Here is a 27,789-nt window from a genome sequence, read left to right as displayed (position 1 = left end):
TGTGCTTTTGTCTATGTTCTGTCTTTTTGTGTGGCAAAGGCTTATGAAGAATCCTGCTGGCCTAAAAGAAGATCGTAGATTAAAAAGCTGCATAAATGTGCTTAAAGCTAGATAACATAAACTAATGGGTTAACATTAGTAATGGAGGGTGGGTAACAGAATGATTATCATTACTCGAATTAATTAATGTTTTGTGTTTCTTTGAATATTAGCCATCAAGAAAAAGGCCTGAGGTCTAGCTTTTAATGGGTGTTTGAAATCCTGTCATGATGAGCCGAGCACAGCAAACTGAGTGGAAAGTTTTGCCACAAGGACATTCTTCGGAATAATATAAAATAAATGGAACTGTGCAAGATGTGCTCTGCGTTGTTTAAACCTCCAAGGACAGGAAGACGCAGATCAGCCAAGCTAAGGAAGCAACAAACTGTTATTTAATACGATGTTGCAAAATCCTCGGAAGCTAATGTCGCTTGTGGACAATGGACAAAGACGTTTTAGAAAGGCACGGTTTTGGTTATGACTTCATGTGGACTGACGGCTGTCAGCCAATCAAAACACTGAATGACTGAAAATTAAATACATTTTGCTGAGATTAGTAAATTAGAAAGGTACAATATCTGGCCCCATGACAAGAGAGTGCTCCTCACTTTCCGATTCCCAAGAGACGTGACATGCTGATGATATTCTTATTCACGTAAGGATAATAGGGTTTATGGACTTTACATTTTCCCCTCCTAGGTGAAGTGAGTCAGTTAGGGAAATAGATTTAGGGAATGAAAAACGTTTTGATTATAATTCATGTTTCTGTGATATTTTGAAATGACAGTTCAATGTGCCTTATTTAATAAAAGCTGCTAATCTGCTATTTGCTAATAAAAGTTACTTAATTAAATGCTCTTTCTTTGAAAAATAAATTAGATTTAAAAATGACAAGCTGGTCTTGATTATTTTAGTCTAGTTACCATCAGTTGGTCCATCAACCTAAGTGACTTAATTAAATGTTCCGTTATATTTCTATGATTATGATGTTGATTAACTGCAGTTGTATATAAAGTGTATATAGTTTGTGAATAGATTCTGATTAATTAGGTCACATGATTCAGTCGCCTAAAATCTGTCTTGGTTTCTTATGGGCCTTGTGAGTGTTTATGATTAATGGCGAGTATGTGGTGTTGAGTAGTGTTGATGAGACAGAATTTCTATAGGGGCGCTGGATCAACTGCAATCTTAGAGAGGCAGCGAGTTGAAATGCTTAGCCGTGGAAAACAGGAAATAAAGCAGTCAGGGCTTTTGTTCCAATCTCAAACCTGAACCTAGTTACTAATGCACCTGCTGCCACCCTTCCTAGCCTGCTCCTGACAGCCTTCTGCTGTGCTTGAGAGGCAGCGGCTGCACTAGCGACGGAGTGCAGAGAGTATGGGGACTGTGGCTTGTAGTCAAGGCAGTTGGCGAACATACTGTGGTTTCTTGAGCCGTAGATAGACAGTGCAGTTAGTCTCTTAGGACAGGTGTTTGTCAAGAACACAGCAGCGCCATCTGACAGTGCTCTGCTGACTGGACAAGACATCCTGCCTAGACACAAGACCCTAGACTTAAGACAACTCTGTTAGTGGTTACTTTGTTCAGTGTCCTCGCCAGAGGTATTTTCTCTCAGGGGCATTTCCTTGCAGAACGCTCCCAGTTGTAGTTAATCAGCCGATCACTGACAGCAATTTAAGTTTTGTACAGTAGCTAGCATACCATAAGATAACTACTTTCCCAGTTGCCAAGTTCAGGCAGAGTAAATAAGTGACATTAGCATACCTCTCCACCTGCCGAGGAAGCAAATATGTGCCTGCAAAACCAGTGCGAACACTGACCAACATGTACACACTGATTTTCAGGGCTACTCCCTGTGCCTGGAATAGCAAAAATGCACACTGTTGTTTTACTCAAAAAATGTATGCTAAAGGAAAATGTTACTTACCATGTAAAAACCTGTTTGTAGCGTAGAGTGCTGTAGATTCACATGCTCTGCATACTCATGTTATCTAGTGTAGTGAAGTAGTGTGGCTCACTGGTTAGAGGCGGCAGACCCGAGAGCAGAGGACGGCCCGGGACCAGGGTTCGATTCCCGGCGCGGCAGGTTTCTGGACCAGGGTCAGCGGACTCGATAATTCTCTCGCCTCGGTGCCCACTCTGATCAGCGATCACACTCGGCAACTCTGGGCATTAGCTTGCCTCATCTTCACTAACGGTCCCACCAGACCGCCGGGGATGCCTAGTCTCACCCTGGAGATACCCATTAAGGGACCATCTCTCAGGGAAGCCAGGAAGGGTTTCGCAGCGATCGAAGCGCCTTGGGACCCTCCGGGTAAGTAGTGCGCTATATAAATGCCTATACATTTACATTTACAGTGTTGGTCTCTGACGTTTGCAACTGTTTTTTCTTTGAATAATTCTCCCAAGGTACAAGGTATACGTGACTCCTCCTTATGTGTGCACTGCATATGGGCACCAACTCCATTTTAGATTGTTTTTAGTCCAGCGAGTGACAGTAGTATGGAGTGATAGAAGGAGGGGTACATGTGCACTGCTAAATACGCATAGAACAGAAAAAAAGAAAGAAAGATCTGCAGCCAAGGCTGCCCACATCCAGGGAGGAAGGTGGTTGCATGTGAATCTACAGCACCACACCCTACAAACAGATGCTTACAGGGTAAGTAAAATTGTCAGTTTGTAGCATATGTTGCTGTAGATATACATGCTCTTCATGCACCGTAAAGCAGTCCACCATTTAAGTGGTGGCTATCGTATGGATGGAGTATATGCCTCAAATCACATCCTCTGGACTGTTTGGCCAATTTGAGCTTAATGTCTAGCAAGAACATCCAAACAGTACTGTTTGGTAAATGTGTGTAGGGTTCACAGAGTAACTGCTTTACAAAAAGAGCTATTTGTATATTTCTTAAGCAAGACATGGAAGCTGCCTTTTGTCTTGTGGAGTGTGCCTTAAGCGGTAGAGGGAGAACTCTTGGCTTTAAGGTAGCAGGTTTGAATACACCTGACTATCCATCTAACAATACCTGCCTTTGACATAGACTGACCATTTTTAAAACCTACAAACAGCTGGTACAACTTACAAAAGGACTTGGTCCTATCAATGCAGAACATGAGAGCCCTTTTGACATCTAAGGTGTGTAGGGCTCTCTCAGCCACAGACTGGGGTTGCGGAAAGAGAGCAGGGAGTTCTATGGTCTGGTTGAAAGGAGAAACCATCTTGTGAAGAAACTTTGGATTGGTCCATAATACTACTCTATCTTTGCGGACCTGAATGTAGGGTTCTTTTAATGTGTATGCTTGCAGCTCACGAATGTGCCTAAGTGAGGTTATAGCCACTAGAAATGCAACCGTCCATGAGAGGAATTACAGGGGCGAGAATACAGTGGCTCAAAAGGTAGACCCCACGAGTCTGGTGAGGACTTTGTCCGGTTAATTAAAGGACTGGTGGCACTCTTGGGGGAATGGCTCTTTTGAGGACCTCCATGAAAGCCTTTATGACTGGCATAATGAACAAGGAAGGGTGTGGTCTGTTCTGCATGTAAGCGGGTATCGCTAAATGAAGTCTAATGGAAGTGCATTCTAACACTGAATGTTGTAGGTGAAGGGGGTAGCATATGACGTCCTGAACCACGGGTTTCAATGAGTCTATATACTTTGGGATACAGTAGGGGACAACATGTTCCATTTTGTTGCATAGCAAAGTCGAGTAGTTGGTCTGTGTGCTTTCTTGAGGATTTCCATGCACTCTTTTTGGAGAAGTAGTTTGGGCATTCTGCTTTCTCTGGGGTGGCGACAGGTCTGTCTGCAGAGTGCCCCAGCATTTGAAGAAGCGTTTAAGTACATAGGGATTTAGTTCCCTCTCATGGTCTTCTTTGGTGCAAGATGCTAGGTCATTATCCACCCATGGAAGGTACTTCGCTTTCAAATCGATGTAGTGACGAAGGGCCCAAATCTAGACTGAGCTAGAACGGAAAGTCAGAAAGAGTGGGTGCCATCATGCTTCTGTAAGGAGTATATCTCTGTCGTGTCCGTTGGGAATAGTATTGCCTTGCCTCAGAGGAAGGAAGGCCTTGAAGCCCAGTTGGATTGCTAGGAGTCCCATATATCTGATGTGGTAACCCTACTGTTAAGGATCCATAATCGTTGTACTGCAAAGAGATTGAGATGTGCCCACCATCCTGCTTGTGGTGTGTCCGTGATGATGGTGACCTACTGTAAAGGGCCTTTGAAAGGCTAGCCTGCAACAATTTTTTGTTATCCCACCACTGCAAAGAGTGACGAACACTGGCCTCTACCAACACTAAATCTGCCATTTGACCCTCTGGTTGGGACCACTGTGGTGCAAGGCACTGCTAAAGCAGACAAATGTGCAGCCTGTCATAGGGTACTACTAAGATAAATGAAGCCATTATGCTGAGAAATCGCATCACTGTTCTGACCGGTAGATGACGATTTAGTTGAAAAAGAGGGAAAAGCTGTTGGAAAGCCATGACCCTTAGGAGGCTGGGGTAGGCCTGGCCATTCACCGAACTGAGAGTTGACCCTAGAAAGGGTTAAATCTGCAGAGGGACGAAATGTGAGTCGGTGATGTTGATGGTAAAGCCCAAGGTATGTAACAGAGATAAAATGGTTTGTGTATAGGCAGGGAGGCATAGTCACTTGCTTGAGATCCTGATCAGCCATTGGTCTAAATAGGGGAAAGCGTAAATGCCGCCTTGTCTAAAATGTGCTTCGAATACTGCTAAACATTTGGTAAAGACCCTTGGAGCGGTGGTTACACTGAATAGTAAAACCTTGAATTGATAATAGTGACCACTTACCACAAAGCACAGGTAGCATTGGAAGGCTGGGTTGATAGGGATGTGGAAATATGAGTCCTTTAGGTCCACTGCTGCCATGAAGTCTCCTTGCTGCAGCAGAGAAATTAACAGTTCTGAAAGGTTACCAAGAGGAGGTTTTCTGACACTATGTATCGCTTAAGAGGACTGAGAGTAGGTCTGAGGGCCCCATACTTTTTGACATGATAAAGGGAGTAAACCTACTACCCTTGGTGTTGTGAGGTGATAGGTTTGCTGGTCGTTTTTTGGAGGTGGGCTTGTGATGGGCTTTCCTCTAGCTGTTTGTGGTGTGAGATGCAATGTGGTATGTTGGGGAGGTTTGAGTTAAACTCTAGACACTAACATTGGTGAACTATGGTTAGAAAGAATATGTCAGATGTGATCTTGCGACCCCCCCCCACCCCCCCCCCAACTGGTGTTATGTGGCTTGGAGCAAATATTTTGTAGTGGTAGAGGCTCCTTTGGCTCTTCCTTTGTTGTGGTTACCTCTATACCCCCTTCATGTGTAACCTCTAAAGATGTAAAGCTGATAGGGATGTTGTTGCCTTTGGTAATAGCTCACATCTGGGAATGTGGTCTTAGAGCCCCTGCACTATATTGCTGCCTGTGAAAGGACCCCATTAGATTACTGGTTTGAAGAGCCCCTATGGCCTTTGCTGTATCAGAGTCCTTTTTAAGTTTCTCTAACACTTGGTCAGCTTGTGGACTGAAGAAATGTTCTCCATCAAATGGGACATCAAGTAGGTGTTGTTGCACATCCGGGTTGAACCCCGACATACAAAGCCATGCGTGTAGGCAACGAGGATACTTGTAGTCAACCCTTGTGCTGCAGTGTCTGCTGAATCTAGGACGCAACATATAGTTGCATTTGAGACAGTTTTGACCTCTGAGACCAATTCCTCTCCCCTTTGTCTGTATTCAGGCAGCAGGTGTTGAAGTAACTCCAGTATGTGTCCCAGTGGGCTCTATCATACTTTGCCAGTAGGCAAAGAGAATTTGTACTGTGCCAGTGGTAAGCTGTACTTGTGGCTAGCATATTGCCTGCTGCATCTAGCTTATTACTTTCACTGTCGCTTGGTGCATTTCCCATTCCCTGAGAGTTTGCGCTCTTACATGTAAGAGTGGACAACTAAGGAGTCCAGTTCAGTCTGTACCCTGAAGTATGCTGGGTCAGAAAAGGAGGCCTTGTACTTTCGTACTACCATGGCTTTCACATGGTCCTTAAAGGGCTCTGTAGTTTATTTTAGCATACTCTTTAACATGGGTAAAAAAGGGATACAGAACACTTAGAAAGGGCTTCGAGTAAGAAGAAGTCCTCCTCCTGAACGACACAGGGGTCCACTTTATGGTAATGGAACGCTTGTATTATCTTGTGGAATTTGGTTGTATCATCTGTTGGGGAATGATACATACCTGGGTCAGGGTACCCAAGAGGATCTGCAGATTTATCATCCCAGGGGTATCCCCCTTACCTGGCTCGACAGCTATGTCTTATGGCTGTCATTGTCCTGGTAGGTGACAATGTGATCCTACCAAGGATTGTGGTAAACCCAGGGCTCAGTATGCCTTTGGTAGAGTGTCTGGGGGTGCCAGGGGAGGGAAAAGAGGCAGTGGAGGAGGAAGAAGAGGCAGAGGAGATGGAGGAGGAGGAGGAGTGGAAGGGAGAAGTGGATGGTGCTAGTGCCCTTGTGCCTCTTTTTATACTCTGGAGTTGGTCCTGAAGCTACATTTTCAGCAAAATATCGATTTCCTCTTGGGTGGTAGTGTATCAAGCACCTTGTGAAGTAGCCCTGGGGTGATCTTTCCCATCTGAGAATTTATGTACAGTCTCTTCTTCTGGGCACTGAGCACCACTTGGAGCCTCTAGAGGATTGGATGCGCCAAACCAACAGGGCTTTCGGAACTGGTGGTCCTCGAAGTCAATGGATTAGCCCTCAAAAGTGACACCTTCAAAGTCAGCAGTCTCTACATGGCTCACAGTGTTTAAGCACCAAAGTGGTGGTGGTGTCTACGAGAGGACGTTCAGTCCCAGCAGTGTCATGGTGCCCGATGGTGTTTGAGGCCAGCATGGGCTTCGTCACCGAGGAAGCTGCGATCTTAGTCTTGACAGCTTGTTGGGAATACTGACAGCCCGTGAATGCAGGGAGTGCTGGTTCCACAGGCTTCTCATGGGTTTGACTTGTGCTGGAGCCAGTACTGGGGAGACTCCAAGAAGACAACTACAATAATCAAGTTTGCTAGAGACAAATGAGTATATCTGATCTTGTTGTGAGGAACGTGAACTTATAGTAATTGGAATGTTGGTTATCAATTTTTCTATGATCAGAGAAGTAGTGTACTACAGGGTTTCTGGCTAAGAACGTGGCCTGTGGAATATCTTGAAAAGGTGGATAGGGACGGGGAAGGCAGAAGGTGTAAAAGTGGGCAAAAAGTAGAGTATTTCTGTTTTCGTTGAGTTTTCCATAAAGTGATAGGATAGTAATCCATTGACAAATAACTGTGAGACATTTAGAAAGACAAGTTTGCAGGTAGGGATAAATGAGGAAAAAGAAAAAAGAAGAACCCTTTACAAGTTATGATTTGGCCCTAGGATTAGGCTTAAAGAGAGAATAGGGTAGGACCCAGCATTAAACCTTATAACACACCTACTGAACAAGCATTGGCATAGCCATTAGGTCTAGCTTTTGGGACCTTATAAGTATTTAATTGTGCAGCACAATATCCTTGGTGCAACAACATCAACTGTTGCTTGGCTAAACACTTAAAAGGTCCCAAAGGCGAGACCTATTGGCTCTGCCAATGCTTGGTAAAGGTTACAAATGATCACCCAATGTGAGTTTCAAAACTTTTTTTCTTTTAATATGACGGAGTCCTATTGAAGCATATGACAAAATTACACAGCAACTCCAGTATACTTGCTAAACTCCCGTTAGATGAGCAGAAAGCGAATTCAACACATTTTTAGGAAGCTTTTAAAATTAAAGTGAATTAGAACTATGGCAGTCTTTAGTGAACTCCCATCAAACGTGCTTTCTGTTCAGCCAACGGAACTTTAGCTAACATTCCCATAGTGCTAAAAAACTTTAATGTAAAACACTGAGTGAAATTGCATTGGACGCGCATTGAGGATGAGTGTTACATTACAGTTTGTTATCACTTCGGCAATGCTTACTGAATTACCTGTGGGTGTACGCCTTTGGATGTAAACAATGGTGATTGTTTGGGAGAGAGAATGTAGCATAACATCCAAAGCTGCCAACTGTGGAACAAGGGAACTGGGTTTGAATCTTGGGAATCTTGCTCTCCACGTGCCAATAAAAATAAAAACCAAAAGTAGAGACGAGCAGGTGCAGATATAAAAAATTTAAATACCGTATGGTTTTTAAAGGGCTGGTAGGGCTGGCTGGGATTGAATTAGTCATTTGTTCGACATTTTAAAGTTTTTAAAACAGCTGCATTTGGATGCAAGAAATGCAGATTGTTTGAGAAAGAAGATGTAGCATAACATCCAGAGCTGCCATCTTTCGAAATGGGTAACCGGGTTCAAGTTTTGGCGTGCACATTGCTGCTTAGTAACAATCTAAAAGTCTGTGGTGCTAAAGAGAGTGTGTGTGCGAAATCCCGACCCTGTCTTCCACAATGGCAAACTGATAAACACCATCTGTAGTACTTTTATTGCTTTTTCTGTGCTTATGGGGGAAGGGACCAATGGTGCGAACCATAATATAAATCTCATTGACCAATATAACCCCTTTGTAATGGAAAGCCCTCTGCTGATACCATCAAAGACTTCCAGAAATTGACCACAAATGTTGGGTTTACAGGTAAGCACTACTCTAACTGCCTAAATGCAACACGTTTTACAGTATTGCTGAACAAAACGAACTAAGGAAAGCTATAACGCCTTTACACATCGACTTATTTAACAAAAGTAATTCCAAATCCAAATTTAGTAAAAAAAAATGAAGGTTGCCATTGGGTGTAAGCTTTTTAAAGGTTACAAATGTGCACACAATGTGAGTTACACAAATTGTTTTTCTTTTAATATGACGGGGTCCTATTGAAGCGCAAGACAAAATTACACAGCAACTCCAGTATACTTGCTAAACTCCCGTTAGGTGAACAAAAAGTGCATTCAATGTATTTTTGGGAAGCTTTTTATATTAAAGTTAATTTGAACTATGGCAGTCTTTAGTGAACTCGGATGCGCTTTCTGTTCACCCAACGGAACTTTAGCAAAGATTCCCGTAGTGCTAATAAACATTAATGTAAAACACTGAGTGAAATTGCATTGGACGCAGATTGAGGACGTTTGTTACATTACAGTTTGTTATCACTACGGCAATCCTTACTACATTCCCGTTGGGTGTACGCGTTTGGATGCAAAAAATGCCAATTGTTTGGAAGTGAGAATGTAGCATCACATCTTGAACTGCTGACTGTGGAACACGGGAACCGGCTTAATATCTTGGCGTGCTCTCAAAGTGCCAAAAAAAAGTCTCTGCATCGGCTCAATTGCCCGTAAATAAGGGCAAAGCACTTAAACTCCCTGTGCTTTACAAACAAAAAAGAAAGAATGGGACCTTGTAATGCAACCTGTGTTCAAGTAAAGCACTCCTATTACTTTGGTCAAGTTTGCGCTTAATAAAACTGCAAAAACAACTGTCAACAAAGCCAGATTCTGTAATCAAGACACAGCACCCTGCAACACAAATTCCAATTATTGGCAAATGTGTTTTTGGACATAATTTAAGCATAGCGCTTTTTTAAAATATGCAATGCTATGGAACATTCTAAAAATATCTGGGGTAGGGCACACACTGAAACACAAGGCAAACATGAGCAGGAAATAAAGAACGGACACGCACCGACATGGAAGGAGATGGGAGGGACGAATGCTTTAATAAACTGCTCAAACTCTGAATGTATCTTGGAGACCAGCCAATTCTAAACATTGATATGAGCAATTTACTGGGAATCAAAGGCCAATGGGGGTACAGAAAGGCCAAAATAATGCAAGCAGCGATGGGTGCCACAAAGGAGATTCACAATGCCTTTGCACTACCACGAGGAAGATCCTCTTGTGGCCCGACCCAGGGGGGGTGGGCTGTCCTGTCCTGGAGAGAAGCGATAGGACGGGTCCAACTCATGGGAAAAGGGGTGGTTTGTGATCAAATGAATGGAGTACAATGCATGTCAGCAAACAGGAGAGTTGCTTTGTAACTCTGGAAAAACATGTTAAGCCACAGGATGTGTACTAAACCACAATTGTCTGTCGGGATTTTTGGGGAGAACGGAAGTAGCAGCCTCTGTTACAGAGTTAAAGCTATCTTCACTTGAAAAAAGAAACATCCCTTGCTTTTCTGGATATTGTGGTACAGTCCACTGTACTTCATGTTTTGGTTTCAGACGGCTTAGGAAAACATGGAGTGCTAGCTAATAAAAATAATGAGCCATGACGAGAGAGGAAAGCCAGATGGCGCCTCTGCTTGTAACTGTGTGTGTAACCGCACTCTCTAGGCCACACAAAAAGCTGTGGTCGGCTTTTTAAAGCCCACTCACTAAATGTCTCACCAGAGCAAAACATGCGCTGGCTCAGGCGAGACCTAAAACGATGTAAGGGAAAAGCAAGGAATACCAAGATACCAGGAAGGAATAATCAGATAGGATGTGTGTCAATCTAATGCCAAATATGTGATTTCAGAGTTAGGAAGTGTAGCATAAGGGTACAATAATCAATAATATCAAGTGTGGCTGAGAGATCAAGAAGTTACAGAATTGAGCAGAGGCGATGGCAATGTGAGGAAGTGATTAAATTGTACTAATGAGAAGTTTCTGTATAGTACAGAGCACAATATCCTGCTTACAAGAGAAAAAGCAGGTTTTGAATAAGTAGCGAGTCTCTAGATTTTCAAAGAAAAAAAGGAGCATGGAGAGAGGAGAGAAACTAGCAGGGGACATGGGCAGGGGTATTTTTCAGGAGTGGCATGACTATTCAGTTCAAATTTATGCAGCACATGGTTACCGCAATGGGGTTTCCCTGCGCTAATGGAGTGAGAATGGAGCCGGATGACTCAACTAGAAGAACCAAGTCTTAAGCATCTTCTTAAATGTTACGTAGGCGTTACAGAGGTGAAAAGTGAGAGGCAAGGAGTCAACAACTTATACCTCAGAAACAAGAAGGACTGCTTTTTCTGTCTTGCCAGATTTGCTAAATTTGTATAAAAAATAAAAATACATGCAAGGGCCCATGTCAGGAGGCCATTGCTGCTTGAACCACACATTGCCCCTGCTGGAGCTGCCAGTGCAATACCAAAAACAAATACTAATCAGTACGCTCCTACAAGTGTTACATTTCAGACTATTCCAGCCCCCCAAGGCTTTAAGAATACCTTGGACTGCAGTTATTAGTCATTTTTAATGTATATTGAAATAAACAACTGTTATTCTGCTGATTTTTAAATCAGACAAACAGAGCCAGCATGTGGCAGCCTATCATAAGGGCCAGTGTTGACAATGAAGTCCACCAGCTCAAATTAAGCATTGGTGCCAATCTCTAACTTTCGAAATTGTGGCAGATTGGAGTCGCTTGAACGAAGCTCCCACTTGGGATGTAAAGATGGATCAGGAAACTAACATATGCAGGCACAGCCTGGTACAAAGCTTTAAAGACATAACGTAATGATTTACACTTTACATGTTTTGCTACTGGAAGCCAATATATTATGGCAGAGATGTTGAGAGACTGGCCGGTAGCGAGCAGCAGCATTCTGAACAGTTTTTGCAGCTGCTTTATCTGAGAGTTAGTAATGCATAGATATAGCATATTGCAGTAGTCCAATCTAGAAATTTTATGGGCCTGAACAATCATCTTTGGGGTCTCAGAAGGTGAAAGCCAGAGTATCTTTCTTAGGCATCTTAGCAGGCCAAAACAAGCATGCAGTTCCCTTGGCGATTTATTGATCCATAGTGAGTTTATTGTTCAACCAGAAACCCATATCCTTAATTGCCTGCCATCGGGGTCAGGCAAGTACTTAGATCCTCTGGCCAACAATGAGGGCCCCACAACTAGGGATAGTTATCCAATAATCGCACTTCAGTTTATGTTTCACACAGTTAAGCCACATCCAATTAGCCATATTCTTGAGACAGTGGGCCATGTTGGATGAGGTGCTGTTGTCTGGCAAGGAGAAGGATATGACAATTTGAGTGTCATTTGCACAGCAGTAAAGAGACAGGCCATGATTTCTCACTATATTTGCCATGCAGCGGATGGAATTATATATATCAACGTCGGACTCAATGAACCTTGAAGGACTCAGTGAGGGAACCTATGCACAAAAGATTCACAGGGTTTGGAAATAACCTGAAATGAATGGTCTTTCAAGAACGATTGAAACGAGAGAGCAGTGCCTTGGATGCCAGAATCCACTGGTCACTTGAAAAGTACCTGGTGTCAAATGCAGCAATTAAATCCAAAAGAATGCGGGCAGCAGTTTCTCCTCTGTCCAGCTCCGGTCTAAGATATCCTGTAACTCCTAGCAACGTGGATTCAGTGCTGTGTTCCAGACGATATCCAAATTGGGAAGAGTGCAATACATCACGAGATTCCAAATATCGAAACAGCTGGACACTGAATTGTTTTTAAAGAATCTTGGCATTAAGAGGAAGCAAAGAGATGGGGCGATAGTTGGCCCAATTAGAAGCCTCTAGATTAGTTATTTTTAAGTATCTGTAATTTTAAGGCATGTTTCCACACCCTTGTGACCGTGCCATAGGATCAAGACATGCTCAATATATCAATAAGGATAGGAGAGACAGTATCAGTCATTAAGTTTAACCTTTCCAGGGTCAAGAGATCTGAGTGAGAACCTGACTTAATAACTTTTAATAAGACTAAAAACGTGGTTGTCTCCAGAGGCTGAAAATCACTCAAATTATTTTGAGAGTCAATAGTTGCAATAGTTATATTAGTAAGGATGGCTAGATTATCAAACGTGTGATAGATAGTATCAAGTGTATTGCAAAAGAACTCCACCAATTCGTAACAGTTATCTTGAGAAAAGGTGGGCGAGGTGCTACATTAGCACGATCTCATAAAGAGTCCCTAGAATTTCTGAGGAAAAAAAGGAGTAGGTGAGAGGACAGCATTTAGCAGTGGAAGGGGGAGAGCAGGGGTTATTTCCAGAAGTGGCATGACTATTGCACTTGGATAGGTTGCAGTGTTATGGGACAGGCTGATTAAAATAAGATATTTGACTAATCAGGTGAGAGAGCCAGAAGCTGGATGGGTTGGGTACTTAAGGCATCCAAATGATGCATATTGGGCTGGCAGCTTTGAATATGAATTCAGCAGGAGGTCTGTGTACACGTCAGAGAGCTTGGTGGCGCTATTGCAAGGGGTGTTGGAGGATGGAAGTTGGCTCAGGTATACAGCACATTAAAGACACAGGTGTTCATACTTCTGAAGGACACTACCTCAAAAGGATTTCAGAAAAACACTTCTGAGACTATAAAACACCATTCCCCCATTGCTAATGTTAAAGCTCAAATTACAGACACACATTAGCATAAAAAATACTAAACTTTTAAAAAGGGTTTCTTCTTTGAAGCAAAAATCCCAACGTAGGCATGCCATGGTCACAACATCTTACTTTCAGGTTATGGTGATCCAAACCGTCTACATCAATGTATTTAATATTGGTGCAATCATCTGATAGCTGTACCCATTATCAATAATCTTCAAGACACTAAAAGATTTACTGAACAATAAGACTACTGCTATCCAACTCACCACGACCACAATATTTAATTCTACTTGCGACACCCCAAATTATAAAAATAACGAATTTGAATACTAAACCTTCTGAAGAACTGTCGAGATTATATCTGCAAAACAATAACATGCGTTTAACTACATGCAAAATACAAATGCATAATTTACTCCCAGCACAACAACTTCTGAACTCTTGCTTGACAATAACTCTAAAAGGGGAAAAGACATGGATTGCCCCACCCTATTTCACCTAAAAACTCAACCAACCCACTACACCCACTTATACCATCGAATGTGCTCCCATATAAGATGCTCTGAAGCTTTATTGTATGAGCCGTAAAACCCTAAGAAAATGTGTTTATATAAAGAATTATGCAATCCCATACAAGATCATCTACAAGCCCCCTTAAACTTCCATGACAAAAAACGAATACAAAAATCCTTGTGACCCAACTAAGGCGTACAGGGATGCTACTGAACCTCCAGCAGACAAACTCATTCCATCATAATACTTATTACAGCAACAAAACTCCTTAGGATGTACAAGCAGTTGAAGAGCAAACTGCACGAAAACGCCTAACTAAACCTTTCTATTAACTACAGATCCTTCGTGTGCCACCTCCCCAAAAAACACCCTTTTACCAGGATCAGTCATATAGAATCCAAAAAACAGGAGAAATACCAGTAATATTCAGAGAGGAATTTATCTAAGTAATCTCTCATAAAACAGAGTGACTACAAATAAGCCCTGTAACTAAAGTAAAGCACACTCTTCTGAAAGCCTTGTCTGCAGTAAATAATACTCGATTGAATGCAAAAACGATCACTGAACATAAGCCTCACATCTCATTTCTAAAAAGATATGGCTTGAACACTCAGCTCACCCATTCATGGACCTCATGATTCCATAAGTATATAAAATACTGCAAAAGGATAGGCTAGAGAAAGTAAGCACAGAAATGTAATGGCAGTAATCTACAAAGTTATCATTAGATGGCACTACAGGTACCTCTGCACACCCAATCTTTTGTATGCTTATAATTTAAGATACCCATCCTAGATAATAACACCATCACTGAAGAACGACTAATCGCACACTACTACAATTAAATGATTTGACCACCACCGACTGCTTGGAAACACACTAATACATTCTTCAGTGAAGCAACAACATATTTCTTATTTCGAAGCAACTCAGTTCTGCCTTCAAAACAAACATACTCACTCGAAAAAACACGCTGGGTTTCATTGTTAATGGGCCACTAGAATAACCTATCAAACCTGATTGTTGCATTACTTCTTTATTCTCTTCACCACTGCCATCCAAAAGATCCCCAAAAACCACAACTTTACTGAAAATTTGACTGGGGGAGAAGCTAAAAAAATATTTCTCTGGAAAAAGTAGCAATGCTCTGTATCCCAAAACACTAAACTGGGGAATGCCTAATCCCGAACATAAACAATAGAATTCTTCCATCTCAACAATTGTGGACAATCCTGCAGCAAAATACAAAAAAAAATAAGGAAAAAAGGGTTAACGATAGATGGCCCTCACCAAACTTAATCACTGACAGCAGAAACCAGACATTTCTAAAAAAGCAAATGAAGGCGCAACCTACTCTAACTTTAGAAAACACAGCAATAAAATTATGAGCGCTAAAACTAACTAAATAAAAGCAGCAAAGCCCAAATCATATTCAAAAAATTTTAAACTCGGACCTCTAATCCGCTCAGAACAATTGCTTACCTACAAGACACTTGCTGTAATGACGAAGCAAAATTCTTAAATGATAAAGCATATAAAATCTGAAAAGAAATTGCAGTTATCACAAATAAGCCCTACCGATCTAACATAAATATCAACAAAAAGTTATCGACTACACTTGTATAATTATGCTAATATAACATATTTTACTCCACTCAAACTGCACAAAATGTATCCAGACCGTACCTCCAGATGCTCTCAAGGTTTTACAAGCGAGGCTTATCTTCTCCACATTACATGGAAGTGCACTGGGATACGTGGGTACTGGCGGCCATGAGTTGACCACAGCTACTGTGAGGAATATATCCCTCCAAATGAAACAATCCTTGCTGGCCCCGATTCCTGGAGAAACAAAAGAAAGAAGCTCAGTAGGATATTAAGTTTACTGGGATTAGTTCTGGACCACACAATGATGGCCATTAGATGGCCGAGCAGCAGGCCACCATCCTTTGATAGCAGCTTACAGATAAAGCGGAGTGGCCCATAGCCACGGAAATCTGTATGAAAAAAGTACAGAAGGATGAGCAGTTGGCTGAAGATGTACTTGACTAGCATGAGTTACACGTTGATACTAGGCCCCTTTGATCAAGTGGTTTTATGCTCTGCTCATATTAGGGGCCAATGTTAATACTTGGTCTGATCATTGCCTATTGGGTTCTGGGTCGGAGTTGAAATACTCGCGGAGGCAAAGCATCTTTGAGTCGATCCATACACATGCATAATCAACGTGTGTCGACTGGAGTGCCAACAAACTAGGGTCCTTGCATCAAATGGGTGACTCTGTGACTGTTAGCATGGTATTAGTTCAAACTGCTTTGTTAGTTTATGATTTTCAAACGTTCATTGTATACTATGCCTGCAATGTACTGCTGAAATAGTGTGGAATATGACATGTAAACTAGAATATCATTAATATGTTTTTTTCTTTTTTTTAAGTCAGCTGTATGATAGCTTCTAATGAAAAGCTATTTTTTTAAAAAAACTAAACAAAATTGACATCCTTTACCCCCACGCTCAAATAATTGCCTAGAATATATCATCACTTCAACTAAGCCACCAAGTTATAAATTTGACCAATTCTCTCTAGTTAAATCAGGAATCACCACCCTACCCATCAGATGGAAGAACATTATAAACTTCTCCCTTGTCAAAGGCACTATTCACACCACCCTAAAAATTTGAATAATCGGCTCCATTCTCAAGCACCCTAAGGCGAATCCTAACTGCAACAAAGAAGCATCATCCCATTGCTGCTCTAGTGTTTGTAGTGAAAATCTTGGAGAACTTTGGGCAAAAACACCTATATTAAGCCATCCGTGAGAATAAACTCTTAAATGACTATAATGTCTTTTGCCTCACTCTTCGGTCTGGATAGGCTGGTTAGTTCTTCAATATTTCAATTAAATCTACCTAATTACTGTCAGATGGTAAAAATAAATTATTCCACCTGCACCCTTTTAAAACGCCTTGAGAGGTCCCACGGTGATCAGCGTTATCCCCAACCTTGTGTGACTTAGATCTTGAACCTCTTTGAGAACTAAGACTCACTGGGTTCTTCTTATCACCAATATGTATATTTATTAAAGTACTAACAAAAGTATCATGATGAACATCTAAAGAGAATGACTTTCGAGAATACAAAGCTAGATGATCAGACTCAGACTACTGGAATTCCTGTAAATCAGCTCCAAAAAAGCAATACAGAAAAAGAACACCTTCTGCGCCTTTGCTCCGAGTGGAACTTTTGCATTAGACAACTAACTTTACCATCTGCAGAAATAAAATAATTATTAAGACCAGCTAAAACTAAATAAATAAAACAAGGTGTTCACCAGCAAAGACATTTTAAAACAAGTCACACAAGTACTGGTAATATCAAGTCTTGTAATTAATTGGAACTCCAAACTGTATCACTGTTTCCCTGATAATTTGGCCATATCCCAGTAGTACTTGATAAAATCACAAGCTCTAGAACTAAACATCTTTCATTATCATAAAAATAAAAATATTGCTCTCAGGTAGACGCAGATGCTAAATTCCATTTAAAAACAATTTGTTGTTACAAAATCTCCACCCGAACCAACGCCTTTTCGGAGTTAGCTCTGATGAGTTAGAATGGCATGCCTCCATACCATAACTGATACGTCTTTCACATCCACCGACAATTTTTTTTAATCACTTAATTCAAGAACTGCTGTCCATATTCTTATTGGTTCTTATACTCTCTCTTCACATAAACCACAGGCACTCACTATAACCACATACTACTTACAGCACCACTGAAACCCACCTTTCGAGTAGCTAACTATGTGGACCAAATCCAGATCTGTAGCTGGTGCATATATATTGTCCTCGTGGTATTCTGCATGCGCGCCGATAAAATGCCTTGCACATACACTTATTTCCTTTGTTCAGGGACAGGGACACTAAAAAAATACCTATGGTAAGCTTCCCATTACTATGTGAAGCACTCTCATGTCCTTTTAGACTACCTTAGCCATACAGAAAAAAATGGAAGTAAATAATCAAATAAATAGACTGTTATAAATAAGGCTACCACGTGACTACACGGCCACAGGAAATCCATGTTGTTGTCCTGGGCTTTGGTAGTGACTGCATTGTGGTGAATGAGGTCACCCTTCAGAGTACAGCTCTTTCTAGTGCCAAGCTATGAGCAAGCCATTGCCGGTTATACCTGTCTTCAGCCAGAGCTGCATCGCTAGTATTATTCTCCAAATAAATATATCTCCTCATCACATGTTCATTTATCATTAGTTACCATTCCTTTTCAAAAACCATTGTTTTCAGCTGTTGTAGTTCCGTTAGTTCTGCTGTTATGAATCAAGACTATAATCCCTCAGTGCACCATTTTTATTAAGAAAAGCCCGGAATCGAACACAGTGTCATCGGTAAACAGAGTTATCTGACACCTTAGTTGTAGGCCGGGCCAGTTGAAATAACTGGCCACATAACTATTGCATACTTCTGGATTTGCCACAGAATCCATCATCTGGTCCAAGAATTGTAGATTTATTTTTAACACACAAATGTTTCTAACTCAAAAGAGCACAAGTTACCAAAAAAAACACTAACATGCCTTTTGCCACAAGGAAGACCCTTGCAGAGGTTAACTTCTATTGCTCACTGCTCGGCATAGGGGTTAAATTAACGTTAATGATTTGGCACGTTAGACGAGCTAGTTAATGTGCAACAAAAATCGTTTTATTTGCCTTTTCTTGTCGCATAAATTGGTCTTCCCCTACCACATCATTGCCGTGGCACTAATTATAGGGTACTTTTTTTTTTATTTATTTAATGCGATTTTATATAGCGCGAACTTTACCCGAAGGTTGTCAGAGCGCTTACATAAGAACCAGTTGCAAAACATAAGGATTTAGGATTACATGCGTTACATAAAAGATACAAGCAGAAAAATTGCAAATGTACAAGATGTAAATTCACATAAGGAAGAGATACAAACAGAAAGAAAAATTGCAAATGTACAAATAGTAAAGTCACTCAAGGAAGAGATACAAATGGAAATAGTATAGTCACTCAAGAAAGAGATACAAATGGATATACTCTAAGAGTCACATAGGAATGGTAGAGAGTACAACGGTCTACTCCATATACTAGTGATTAGAGTTATATCTACATACATATATACACATCGTAGATTTTCTCAGCTCAAGGTACTGTTAGTTTACATCTACGCAGACTTGAATCATTAACAACACATCCTCAAGCCTCAGCTGTGGCGACTAGGGACTCGGAGCCTAGACACAGACAAGTCACATGCAAAGGTGGCATCATCCCCTCAGAGGAGAGTTTGTTTAGAAGCAACCGGACGCAGCCTCTCAGAGCAATGGTCAGCCCCGCCCCGTGCAGAAAGCAGGGTGGTCCGGCCCCACACAAGAGTGGTTGCGGTGCAATGCTCAGCAGGAGCTCAGCCCCACCCACGCGCATCCTTTTAAGCAGGTGAGAGAAGTGAGTAGCACTCACCGCACACAAAGCAGCGACAGAGGCGGAGATGCAGCAGGAGCGAGGGGCCGTTGGAGGCTGGAGCCAAGGAGGTCCTACTAAACACAGCGCACGAAAGGGGCGGATATCGGTAGCTTTCAAGGGTGGGGCCTAGTCCCGGGCATGGAGCCGTGGTGCCCAGGAACGGCAGGAGGGAGGGAGGGAGGGAGGGGGGGTGCAAGAGATGACGAGCTCGTGACCATTTCACAGTCCGAGTGGCTTTGGGCGCGCAACAAAAGCTGCTCAGTGCAGTAGTCAGGAGGCATGAATCCCTAAAGTACCCACCGACACAATTGGATGGTCAGAGACCATCTCCAAATATTCTGACAGCGTTTCACCACTTACATGACGTCATGTACTGGATGTACAGCAGCGAAATGATGTGCCAAGGACGTGTGCGGGCGAGAGAGGAACTGACCCAATCAAGAAATGGCAAAGGCTTGTTCGGCCAATCGACGGGCACGATAAGGCCACTCGCAGTGTCTGTGCATTACGACAAAGGCTCCTGCAACCAATCCGAGATCTCAATACGTTTTCACCCCAAATAAAATTAGTATCCGCTTATGTTATTGCTTGTTAGCCTGCACGGTTGTTGTTCATGGACAATCGATTCCTTTATTAAAAGCGAAATACTCTATCGAGCGTGCAAGGAAGTTCCGAAGCCCTACTCGTTGATTACACAGGAAAGAATAAAACCAATCCAAATACATGTATCATTTCCCAGCTATGGAGAGCGTTTCAATTCTTTTAAGGACACAAGACGAAGTTTATGTTCGACTTTCTCCACTTTATTTTTTCTAGGTGGCCTTTCTCCACTTTTTTTAGGTCTCACATAGGCATTGCTTGCCTGTCTCTTTGAGACATGCTGTATTCAGGTATTGGATCGAAGCTCCGCCCATCCCCCCACCCCCCATCTTTCAATTGGCTCCTGTTACTGTCCTTTTAAAATGGTTGCTTTTGATTCGTGATTAGGCTTAATAGTCCCTCCTTAGTACCACCTTTTCAATTTTTTTTGTAACCACTCGTGAGGACTATCCCATTTACTTGTTTTGTTACTCCACAGGTTTCATTAACTGTCTGCAGGCATTATTTCTTAACGAAATTTCTCTTACCAGCTGTTGCAGGTAGGACAGGAGCAGCACTGGAGCTCAGCTGATGGCTGCGTTTCCTTTCCTGGCTTGTGTGCTTGAAATATTATTTGTACAGACCCCTTATGACACAGTATGGACGTGCACCTTTATTTATTAAGTGTGCTGCAATAATTTTGGGCTTGCTGGTGTCAGTTGCCTTTAGCCCTTCCCTCCCTTCCTCATGCCGTTCTTTTGCATTGTGTTATCGCGGACATCACAGTTTTGGTGCATACTTACCTGCGCTTTTATATATTTATTAACAGTGCTGCAATGACTTTTGGCTCAACAGTATGTTCGTGTTACTTTAGCCCCTCTCATGCTGTGCCGTTCATTTGCATTTATTAACGGTGGTGCTGCAATGATTTTCTGCTCAACTGTGTCTGTGTTGTTTTATCCCCTCCCTTCTCAGCCACACTTTTCGTAGCCATGTATGTTTTAAGTGGACATAGTGGAATGGAAAAAAACTATTTGGTTTTCCAGAATAACCAGTATAAAATGTAATTTAGAAATTGATAATGTGATCCACTTCTCTTTACATTTGTGTTTGTTATAAGTGTTAGAGATACATTTTCTTACATTTGTGTTTGTTATAAGTGTTAGAGATACATTTTCTTATCATAAATGACAACAATTCACCTTTCCAATATGGCCCTCCCTTAACCATCCTCTCCGATGTCCGACTTTCTATTACTAAGTACATGAGCCCGGTGGGTCTTGACAAGTGAAGGTGCATCTTGTGTCCACAGAAGTGAGACTTTTTAAATTAAAAGTTTTTTTGTCTTAGTCCTCTTTCAAAGGAAAAATGCTTCAGTTTTTTGGGTGAGAACGCTAAGGGATTGGCGCGTGGCACATGGTATTCAGGACAAAACAGGGGAAGGGTGTCACGTAACGGCCAGAGCTGCCGACTTTAGACCTGGGGGAACCAGGTTTGAGTCTTGGCGTTGGCTCAACATCTTGTTTAGTCTCAGCAAATCACTTCATCTCCCGTTGCTTACAAAACATAACTGTACCATTCTGTAATGTAACTGGTGCATTTGTAAAGGGCTCCAGTACCTCTAGGCCAGGTTGCACTAAATAAAACTTAAAACAAATGGGCATAAACACTAATATGTCTTGTGGAATAGATTGCGGGACAGGTTAGGGAAACCTGGAGCAGAAGCAGACCTCTGGCCGTACTTTGTGATGGGAGGAGGAAACAGGAGTACAGGTTTTGGAAGCAGGAAAACAGGAAAGTGGCATGGGAAGCTGGGAGAGTCATGGGAGTCAGGAAACATAGATCTTCTCTTCTTGGTGTTTTTTTAAAAGCCCCTGTGCCCCAGTTTGAATTTACCACTGAAAAATAGCCAGGAAAGGTACTTTGAAATGTTGGATTAAAATATTTGAAAGCTACATCTTTTACTTGTCTTAAAGAATGATTTACAGATGAATATTGTCAAAGCTAACAGAGCAGCATCGGTGTTTGCTAATGCTTGTTTATTTTGTTAACCAAGCACACAGCCCAGTTCTGCTGTGTCACAGTTTGGCTTTATAAGAGTGTAATGGAGGTGTGGGCAGAGGTAGCACTTAGCTGAAGGTGTTGCTGTCGCTGACGATCGGAAGGGAAAGCAAGGGACCTTTTAGGGAGTGGCAAAGGCAGGCTTTGAACAAACAGGCCTTAATTAGGTCAAAGACTGTTGTATATAGTGGTGGATGTTTGGTTCCAGGCGAACTTGAAGTCAACGTGTGTAAGGAAGAAGTGCTGCACTGTGGTGCACTCCAAAAAGCTGTGTTTCCTTGGCCACTGTAAACACTATGAACATATAAACTGTGTTTTTTTTAATGCTATTTATGATTGTGTGAGCATGGCTGTTTAAAGCGGCAAGAGGACTCCACAACATGATACTGTCATAAAACAGACGTATACATCAATCATCTCATCCGCACAAAAGGAATTTCTAATGTGCTGTGCAACCGGAAGTGGTTTTTGCAGTTGTAAAGGGCCAAGGGTGGTTTATGTGGATTCGCATTATACTCAAAGTTACGTTTTAAAACTTCCCGTATTAACCATGCAGAATACAATCTCAATGTGTGGGAAAGCATTAAAATGTCTGGTGTTGATTTACATTTGTCTTTGGTTGGCAGTTGAGTAATGATGTAATTTGAAGCAGCTTGAGTGAATCACGCTCCCTCTCCCCCTTTCTATAACTACACTTCTTTCTTTGTTAGCCTTTTTTCTTCCTAATTCATACTCATGCTGGTGTTACTGTATGATTTGTTACGCACCAGGTCTTATAGTGTTGCTTTTTAAGAAAGTGTGTGTCAAAGAAACAAAGGAATTTTCCAACCCCTCGGCCAACTCCAACGACATCACCCCCTCTCAAACCCTCTGCGATTCCCTAGCCTCTTTTTTCCACAACAAGATTGCTGACATCCACAACAGCTTTGACAACCAACCCGGAAGCCAACCTACCCCACCATCAACTGACCATCTTCCCCCCGTTAACACCCTTAACGCCTGGAACCCAATCTCCACTGAGGACACCATCCGCCTGATGAATTCCATCCACTCTGGATCCCCCACAGACCCATGCCCCCACCACATCTTCAACAAAGCAGACTCCGTCATAGCTCCGCACCTCCGAGACGTCATCAACTGTTCCTTCAACTCCGCTACCTTCCCAGAAGATTGGAAACACGCTGAACTCACCGCCCTTCTGAAAAAACCAACAGCAGACCCCACCGAACTCAAAAACTACCGCCCCATCTCGCTTCTTCCATTCCCGGCCAAAGTCATCGAGAAAGCTGTCAACAACCAGCTCGCCGCCTTCCTCGAAGACAACAAATCACTCGACCCCTCACAATCTGGCTTCCGAGCCAAACACAGCACTGAGACCGCCCTTATCGCAGCAACAGACGACATTCGAACTCTACTGGACAATGGAGACACAGTCGCCCTCATCCTCCTCGACCTCTCTGCAGCCTTCGACACAGTCTGCCACAGCACCCTTTTACAATGCCTCAGAAACATCGGAATCCAAGGTAAGGCACTGGAATGGATCACCTCGTTCCTCACCGGAATAACCCAGAGAGTCCGCCTCCCACCATTCAAGTCCGAGGCCTCCGAAATCATCTGCGGCGTACCACAAGGATCCTCACTCAGTCCCACCCTCTTCAACGTATACATGAGCCCCCTCGCGGCCATCGCCCGCCAACACAACCTCAACATCATCTCTTACGCGGATGACACTCAACTGATCCTATCTCTCACCAAGGACCCCAGCACCGCTAAAACTAACCTACACGAAGGAATGAAAGAAGTCGCCGAATGGATGAAACAAAGCCGTCTGAAACTGAACTCAGACAAAACAGAAGTCCTCATCTTAGGTAAATCCCCCTCTGCATGGGACAACTCCTGGTGGCCGGAAGCCCTCGGAAATGCACCCATCCCGACAGACCACGCACGGAACCTTGGCGTCATCCTGGATTCTTCACTCTCAATGAACAGACAAGTCAGCGCCGTATCCTCTTCCTGCTTTAACATTCTTCGCATGCTCAGAAAAACATTTCGCTGGATCCCCCCCGAAACAAGGAAAACAGTCACCCACGCTCTAGTCACGAGCCGACTGGACTACGGAAACACCCTCTACGCAGGTACCACCGCGAAACTCCAGAAGAAACTACAACGAATCCAAAACGCCTCAGCCAGGCTCATATTAGACATCCCACGCAACGAACACATCTCCGGTCACCTTAAAGACCTCCACTGGCTACCCGTCAATAAGAGGATCACTTTCCGACTGCTTACCCACGCACACAAATCACTCTACGACATCGGACCAGATTGCCTCAACTCTCGACTGTCCTTCTACACCCCCTCCCGCCAACTCCGCTCTTCCAGCCAAGCCTTCGCCACTGTACCTCGCATCAACAAGACCACCATGGGAGGCAGATCCTTCTCATACCTGGCTGCCAAAACATGGAACTCACTCCCCGCTTACCTTCGCCTCACCCAGAATCACCTAGCGTTCAGAAAGCAGCTTAAAACGTGGTTATTTGACAAATAATCCACCTCCCCTTCCTAAGCGCCTTCAAACCCTCTGGGTATGTAGTGCGCTATATAAATGTTTTGACTTGACTTGACTTGACATGAAAACCAAATGCATAAAGGAAACATTTCAGGTTTTTTTTCCTCTCTTGGATAAGTGTATTATAAGTTCATAAATAGAATATATTCTGTCAAATGCATATAGTATTTTTCATTACCTGAAATCATTCAATAACACAAGTATTGAAAGCAACTGAGAGGCCTATATGATATGATTTAACGAGGCAACGCACACAGCAGTTTAAAAAATAATTTTAGGATAATTAACAAATCATTCATTCCAATATCTCCAAATATTCAAACATCAGTTTTATTATTTACATCAGTCCTTTTGACTTGGAGGATAATAGTCCTTTAACTGTCTTCCATATATAAAGAACAACAGTTCCTTCTGCTGTGCAATGTATGCAGTTTCATGGGACTGACCTCCGTTTGATCTAGGCAGCCTCCACCTGGAATGTAAAGCACCACAAAATGCTGACGCCACTGTGAGAAGTTGGCCTGATATATAGTGCTCACTATTCTAGTGATCACTGTGTATCATACCAAACGACCCTTATTGATGATTGGTTGTAAGTCAAGCTTATAGACCAGCTATCCTAGTAGCGTGGACAAAAGCAGTCTTTAGGCTAAACTCTAGAGGGCGTGTTAAGCCAGCTGTTTTACCATCACATATACCCCTTGAACACCAAGTGAAAGGACACCACACAAGTTGTTATGAAAATAAAGGATATTTATTTATAACAAGTCTACCCTGAACTCTTTATGAGTCAGGGAGTTAAGCACAATACAAAACTCTTACGAAAATACTTCAAGTTGCACAATTTACACAAATGCCAGAGGGGCACGAAAAACCATATACACTAAAAGTGGAATGCAAAATACTAGCAGGTGAGTAACTGGATCCAGAGGCTTCAGGATCGCTAGGACTACACTACTAAACTCTAAGGTTAGGAGCAGGAGGCCTAGGGAGATCGGGTGCAGAGGGTGCACTCTCACGCGGGATGGAGGACAAAGTCTATGGAGGCTAGTATTTCTAAAGTTAGTGTTTTCGGACGAATCCGACTAGATATACTTAAAACGAAAAAGGATCTGGACACTTGGATAGTGAACCTGCGTTGGAGCACCGAAATGCCCGGGTTACCTAGCCCAGGGGCTGCGGCTGCATAGGGTTCAAAAAACGTCGGGAATCCTCGTTGTAGTCTATGGAGCCTGAAAGAAGAAGTTGCTGGCAGGCGACCAGTGAAGATGTTCAGTGTGATCCAAGCCTGGATCGGTGATGGAGACGACCTGAAAGCAGAGGGGACTCAGTTCTTAATCACTAGCCAGTGATTGTGTGGGCACCAGGTTGGCACCGGATGAGGTCACCGCGATCAGGTGAGTGGGCGACGCTGGACTCTGCAGCCACACGGGCCAGGAGGCGTTGTCGGCGACCAGGCTGGAGGTGCGAGCTGTCCCAAGAGGGTGTCTGCTGTCGGCGATGCTGGCACCAGGATTGGTGCAACAAGCTTTGGCAAAAGCAAGCCCACGCGGTGGAGTCAAGATGGCGTCTTGAGTGGACCAGGAGGGTCCGGGGTGCTCCTCTCTTGGAAGGGAGCAAGGGCCAGTCTGGAGCAACCAGACCAGCGGTGACATCGTCGTGGTACGTCGTCAGGAGGGTCACTAGCCGTCGGGCAAGTGACCGGACAACGTGGCAAGCAGCGGAAGAGCAGAAGGGCCCCACGCAGATCTCGTGGATGCTGGGGGGCTGGACTTCGGTGCTGGAGCTGCTCTGGGTTGGGGCTTCTCAAACCCCAGTGCACTCACTCGAGGATCCCTCGGTGGTCGTGTTGGTTAAGCGTCGTGCAGGTTTAGAAGATGGCCGGTCCCTCAGGTCTCATCACACCCACGAATCTCAGCTGGGCTGATGATGCAGGTAGAGGTCAGAGATGCCAGGGAATCCGGGTCTCGTCGAGCTGGTCAGTCTTGATCCGGAGGATGGACGTGCAGCAAACCGCGATGCTTAGGTGGTGCCTGCGGGTGCAGGGTGGCTACTCCTTAGCCACAAGGGAGAGTCTTCAAAGAAAGTCAAGAGTTCCTTTCGTGGAAAGTAGTTCAAGATTCAAGATTATCTAATTTGGGAAGGGGGCCCGCTCCTACCTTTATTCTAAGAAAAGGGGCTGGCACGGGACTAGGTCCTGCCCATGGGTGGGACCAGGAGGGGGGTGGTTACACCCCTCTCCTTTGTCCGGTCTCTCCCCAGCTCAGGGGCTAGGGTGCCCCAGGAACTGGTTTGAGCCGGCATATGCACAGTGAGCACCGGGGTGCCACTTGCAGTCACCTTCCTCTCAGCCCTGCCTACCTGGGATACACAAAACCCTGTCTGGGATGGTGCTAGCACCGCCCCAGACAGGAAACCCTTTGTCCGAGCTCTCCTCGCTGGAAGGACTCCCAGCAGCAGGAGGTCAGACTTGTGTCTGTGGTGGCAGCATCCATTTTGTGATGCTGAGGCTCGAGTTAACTTTAACCGGGGTTCACAGTTACATACATGTCGTGTCCCTCTAGAAGGGTGGAATGCTAACCCCGTCGTCAGAATTGGCGAGGGGTTAGTATTCCAATTCGTATGACACCTTACTCGACACGTTTTGATAATGCGATACCAAAGTTAGCAAATAACCGCGAGGATTATAATGCACTTAAGAGTATATGGTATGCGTTATCATGGAACAGCTATTAGGACTTGGTTCCGCAAGCTGCAGACAGGCTCAGCTCATGCCAGAGCACCATCTCACATAATTCCAAGCACTCTGCCTTCAGGATTGATAAGGCCTGCCATAGGAGTGACTGATAGGAATCTATGTGTCCATTTTAGGGTTAGATATAGGAATACTATATCTAAAGCAAAGGGTGTTTATACCACCTTGCCCCAGCTGTCGTGCAGCCAGTTGTGTCAGATTTGGGTGGCCAGCCAGGGGTGGCATAATACATGCTGCAGCCCCTGGTAGGCCCTGGGTACACCTATGCCCTGGATACCTAAGGTATGCTGTACAGGGACTGATAAGGTGGCCCAGTACCAATTGGTAAATACACCTAAGGTACATGTATGTCAATTTAGAGAGAGAACTGCTAGGCTGTGGGTCTGATTAGCAGGCCCA

The 27,789-nt window shown here is 43.4% G+C and overlaps 1 protein-coding gene across 10 annotated transcripts in view; it reads right to left on the bottom strand.

Moving 5' to 3' along the window:
• ZBTB3 (zinc finger and BTB domain containing 3) overlaps nucleotides 1-19,908 on the bottom strand; it is a 56,349-nt gene extending 36,441 nt beyond the window's left edge. The window contains exons 1-3 of one of the 10 annotated variants that reach the window (XM_086938174.1): nucleotides 19,787-19,908; nucleotides 15,608-15,763; nucleotides 4,863-4,952 (exon numbers count right to left, since the gene is read on the bottom strand). The gene's annotated coding sequence lies outside the window, so the exon portion shown is untranslated. Of the gene's footprint in view, nucleotides 1-4,862; nucleotides 4,953-15,607; nucleotides 15,764-19,080; nucleotides 19,211-19,423 lie in introns of those variants that run through there. The other 9 variants (XM_086938176.1, XM_086938175.1, XM_086938178.1 and 6 more) reach the window with 9 other exon arrangements.
• Between the last annotated feature and the right edge of the window lie 7,881 nt (nucleotides 19,909-27,789).

The sequence above is a fragment of the Lissotriton vulgaris genome, chromosome 9 (assembly GCF_964263255.1).
Source record: "Lissotriton vulgaris chromosome 9, aLisVul1.2, whole genome shotgun sequence".
Lineage (NCBI taxonomy): Eukaryota > Metazoa > Chordata > Amphibia > Caudata > Salamandridae > Lissotriton > Lissotriton vulgaris.
The sequence above is the reverse complement of the archived record's forward strand: the minus strand, read 5'-3'. Positions and strand labels throughout refer to the sequence as shown.